Below are 5,539 nucleotides of genomic sequence, written 5' to 3'. Positions count from 1 at the left end.
TTGACCAGGCATGTCTTTTAGGTAGCCTACGAAAAAACTGGCCCTTCCACCCTAGCCTTTGAATATGCATGTACCGGCAGCCATGATGTCCTACACACATGGGGATATGTGAGGGTGGCCAGGTTGCCAGGCACAGGTAGGGTCAAGGGCCAGAAGCAGGCGGGAATCACCATGTTTGGGTGGACCCAGTTTCTAATGGCCAGCATTTGCGGCTCAAATGTTACCAGAGAACTCTAAAAGATGGGGCTTTCCTGCTAGACAAGACTCATTTCTGGAGCTGCTTTAAAAAGAAACAAAACTTCCCAAGGACCCCTTTTCCTATCTGCCTGAAATAATTTCTTAAAAACTCCTGTAACACCTGAATTCAGCCCCCTTCCTGGGGAAATGTATAGACGGAACTCCCGGCTTTCCCGGCTTCCCAAGGCTGGGGTATGTAAACTCCTGGGTCTCTATGTGTGTCTGAGCGGCTGCTCTGCCAACACTCCACACAGCCCTGTGTCCTGGACCCAAGGACCTTATGACCTGAGCTCATGAGCGGATCTCCTGATCCATGGGTTGCAAAGATCCATGGGAGAAACATGATTTCTGGGGCGGGTGTCTTAATTTAATTTAATGTAACTTAATTTAGGAGAGCTAAGTAATTAAACATGAGGCCAAAGTACATAAGAAAGCGGCAGCCTTTTATTGCAAATATGCACACACTCTCAGGCGAGGTTCTCTGGTCCTCAGGTGTGGGAGGCCAGGGAAGTCACGCCAGCGCTCTCCGGTGAGGTTCCCCGGTCCACGAATGCAGGGGGCTGAAGAAGTCACGCCAGCTCCTGCTGGCAGCAGACTTTTATGCATTGGTACTGGAAGGGGGAGGGCAGTGGGCGGGATAAGGGCGTGATAGGGGCGTCTCCATAGGCATGGCCGGGTAAGTTTCGATCTCTTCGGATTGACCTCACCTGGCACATGCTCGGTTGATCTGCATCTTCCTGGGCACAGGCTGCATTTTCCTGCACGCTGGTAAGTTGGTGATGAAGAACCCAGAAACAACAGGTACTGCTCCATCTTGTTCACCTTCCTCCATCTTGTCCCTTCTCCCTCACCCAAACAGTCCAATCCCTTATTGATTATAAGAATTTAGGGCGCCGTGGTCTGTCTGGCTGCTTCCTGCTGTTAAGGGGCATAGTTAGGGTCTGAGGTTGGCAGTTGGGTGTAGGGATGCAGGAGCATTTGGTTGAAGGTGACTCGGGTGATCTCTTGGACCCTGGCTCGGAGAAATTTTATTAGAATGGGAGCAAAACATAAGGCAAGGCAGAGGATTAGTATGGGAATTAGGAATGGGAGTAGCTGCTGTACTACAGTCAGCAGCCATACCGGTGGTCTGGGGCTTAAGGGGGCGTTAAATTGTTGAAGCTCCCTTTTGATTTTGTTTAATGTTTGGACGTTGGTGTCAACCAGGCCTGATTCATTTATATAATAGCAACACTCTTCTCCTAGGAAGAAGCATGTTCCTCCTTTTTCGGCAGTAAGAAGATCTAATGCTCGCCTATTTTGTGCTGCTACCTGGGCCACTGAGGTAATCTGATGCTGTAAAGAGGCCAGGCTGTCAGCTGAAGCCTCTATGGCTTCCTGAACCTGAGAGGAGAGGGTCTGTGTGGATTGAATCGAGTGGGTGAGGGCCCCTGTTCCAAGTCCTGAGGCTACTAGGGACGATGTTAGGGAAACCTCGATAATTAAGGGAAGAAAAATGGCCCACTTTTGGATGTTATTGCTGGAGCTGAGCTGGGAAGCTAGTTTGGACAATTTCCCTTCGCTATATAGGGTTAAGCTAGGCACTAAAAACACCGGAACGCAAAGGGATTGGGTGATGGAGGTGGGGTTAAGAGTTTTAGATAAAGTTTGGTTACACCAGAAGTAGCCGCCAACTCGGGCCATCTGGATTCCCTTGGGAGCTTGGGTGTGATTACAGCATGAAAAGTTGGGAGTAGAGTAGCAAAAAGGAAGGGTTTAACTGTGAATTATGGTATAGTGGGACTTGAGGCAAGGATGTTGCTTGAGAGGAGCTGGTAGAGTCAGTGGTGTTATTGAAAGCAGCTGGTAGAGGGACTGCCACTAAGGGAGCTTTTCCGAGTGCAGTGCAAAGGAAGCATTGGGAGAGGTTTCTTACTCTGGCAGCCTGGGTTAAGTCCCTGGCTAATAAGAGTTAGCTATGAGAATGGGTCCTCATTGTTAGGGGGGGCTTGGGGGGCTTAACAGCTTCTGTATTTTTTGTTCATGAGATTTTACGGCTGAGGTTAAATTTTGTAGGGTCATTTCACCCTTAGGGAGTTGTACTTGCTGAACGTATATTCTCTTTACCTGGATGGTTGCAGTGGGATATGAGGAAGAAGATGATGCATATAGTCCACCTTTTACTCCCTGGGCCTACCGAGGGTCCCAGGGATCATTAATAATAAGACTATATGCTCCTGGCGAAGGGCTTTGAAACATATTTTTATGTTGGGATTGTGCAAAGAAGTCATACAAAGGATGGATTTTGCAGTAATTGTATGGACACCCTAGGTTGGTTTTTGCCAGCAGTTCTTACAATTATATTCTGTTTGGTCATATAAGAAACATATGGCCAGGAGGCCTCCAGTGATGGAACTTAGGGAAAAGTTTAGGGAGAGGCAGATTGACAGCCCTGGGCGGGAGGGGGGGGACATTCTGCGGTGCCTTGCATGACTGAGTGTACCTGGTTGTCTGTAGACTAGGTTTCAGTTATAGAAAATTTTGATACAAAGTTAGGATTAGTAGGAGTAACTAGGGGGATTAGAGTGAACCATAATAATGGTGGCAAAAATGTAGAGAGTAAGTTCAACATTGCTGAAATCACAAAGGGCACCCTGCCAAGCTAGGTCTTCTATGAGAGTAAAAAGTCGGGAGACCTACTGGTTGGGGGATGGGTCAGGGAGGAGGGTATCTATTGGGTTTGTGAGGGAAAAGTCAGTTAAGATGAAGAATAGTGAGGAAACAGGAAAATTTGAGGAGGGTGTGGCTCATCTAGCTTGTTTCTATCTTGGTTATTTTTAGACAGGTGGGCAACAGTTGGGTGTACTGCCACTTAGCCTGAGGAGGCTAGGCTCTCTTCAACTGGGTAAAATTGACCCAGGAACTGTGACCTAAAAGCTTGGCTGCTGTAGAAGTGGTAAGAATTACTGTATATGGGCTCTTCCACTTAGGAATAAGGCCCTTTGCATGTAGATCCTTGAGTAGAACCTGGTCACCTGGAGAAAGGGCCGAGGGGGTGTCTGGATTTCCTTGTGTAGGTTGGGGAAGTGACCTCTCAGCATGTTCTCTAAGTAATTGTCTTAAAAGAGAAAGGTATGGAAGGTAGGGTGCTAATGGCGTGGGGAGGGTAGGGAGTTCTTGTAGTGTGAGGGGGCGCCCGTATACTAGTTGACTAATTTTCCTCTCCACAGTGACATGGCTGCAATACAAGTTAGATAATCAGTCTCAATGGCCACGCCTATGGAGAGGAAAATCAGTCACTTTCGCTTAAGATCTTGCTCTAATTGTAAAGTTTTGAGATTAGCTAGAAGACACCCTAAAGGGGTGTCTCTTGGTATTTTGGATTGGGGATTTCCTATTGCCTGTCTCTCGCAGAAGGTGGAAACCGAACTCTATCTGGCTACAAAGCGTCCTTTGGAGCCACTAGAGACCGGACGGCTCCTGGAGCCGGAATGGAGATTACCTCCAGGAGGACGTCTCCGTCCTGGATGGGTCTCACGTGGACTGGAATGGAGTTCCTTTGGGCAGATGTCTCTACCTTTGGGAACTCTTCTGTGGGTCACCTGGTGACCAAAAGCCTTGGGCCTGTGCAGGACTTCTGGCCAAGGAGTATGAGAGGGAGGCAAGAGGTACTCACCCCTAGGAGACTTGGAGGTGTGGAAAGCAGTGTCTGGGTCCTGGTCCCTCCGCAGCGTGGAAGGAGGAGGAGGCTCCCTGGACCTTGGAGAACCCTGAGGAGGGGTCTCCTCCCGGGTTAGGCACCACCTGTCTTAATTTAATTTAATGTAACTTAATTTAGGAGAGCTAAGTAATTAAACATGATGCCAAAGTACATAAGAAAGCGGCAGCCTTTTATCGCAAATATGCACACACTCTCAGGCGAGGTTCTCTGGTCCTCAGGTGTGGGGGGCCAGGGAAGTTGCGCCAGCACTCTTGGGTGAGGTTCCCCAGTCCACAAATGCGGGGGGCCGAAGAAGTCACCCCGGCTCCTGCCGGCAGCGTACTTTTATGCATTGGTACTGGAAAGGGAAGGGCAGTGGGTGGGATAAGGGTGTGATAGGGGCGTCTCCATAGGCATGGCTGGGTAAGTTTTGATCTCTTCGGATTGACGTCACCTGGCGCATGCTCGGTTGATCTGCATCTTCCCGGGCATGGGCTGCATTTTCCCACGCGCGGGTAAGTTGGTGATGAAGAACCCGGAAACAACAGGTACTGCTCCATTTTGTTCACCTTCCTCCATCTTGTCCCTTCTCCCTCACCCAAGCAGCGGGGTCACACACGGACTCACTGCTTCCCTCAGACGGGGGAGGTGGTTCCTTTGGCTCTGTGCCCATACAGGGTGAATCATCATCCCTCCCTGTTTTCTTTGTTCTCCTGGGTCAAGCTGTTTACCTAGTCAGTCCCAGTGTGAGAACACGAATATTTTAGTTGAGGCGCTTATTTCGCAGTTGGGGAACTTCCGCTTTTCACTCAGGGGAAGGCAGCTGCTTCTCGGCCCGCCCCCCACCACGTGACCTTCTATAAAATGCCTCCGCTCTCCAGGAACGCTGTCATTCTATAATTTTGCCTGAAACCAACATCAGGCTTACTATATATATCATGGGCTCATTTATTTCACTTATAAAGAAGGTGGCCAAGGAAGTGATAGTGGCTGAAGTGGTCAAGTTTCTGACGCATGCGATAGTAAAATGGTGTGCCGACCAATTAATGACATACACCCCACAACTAGCAAGGGAAACCGTTATCGGCGTGCTGAGGTTTCTAATCGAGAAGATGCTCACCTATGTACTCAACGAGGCACCTTCCCTTCTTTACAAGCTGCTGAAATGCTATCATGTTTCCTGAAGAAGAGGATGCATAGACAAGCAACAGGTAATTCAAATATAACTTTCTATTCGGAAATCCAGCATGATATTCGCACAATTGTCGGGAAACCTTATCAGTGTATGAGTCCTGCATGTTTCCTTTAATTTCAGGAGGAAGAAAGTAATCCGGAAAAGTTTCCTGACCTACCCCTGCTGCTGCGATTTAACAACCACCCGGAAATTTTGATGACACTGCTCTCTGGAGCTCCTCCCTTTCCTCAGGGAACAAAAGCAATTAAACAACAAAAATAAAGTGTTATTTGGCTGAAGTGAGGTCTCCTGGCTGTTTATGTGGTGGCTTGCTGCTCAGTACAGGGTGAGTCTCTGAGTTGTGTGCTGAGGAGGGGAGGCTCTCAATCTGGAGTAAACCCATTGCAGGGGACACCTCCACAGGGTCTGAGGATGAGGAGCCGGACTAG

This window comes from Colobus angolensis, unplaced genomic scaffold, assembly GCF_000951035.1.
Source record: "Colobus angolensis palliatus isolate OR3802 unplaced genomic scaffold, Cang.pa_1.0 Scaffold154, whole genome shotgun sequence".
Lineage (NCBI taxonomy): Eukaryota > Metazoa > Chordata > Mammalia > Primates > Cercopithecidae > Colobus > Colobus angolensis.
This window is presented reverse-complemented; position numbering follows the sequence as displayed.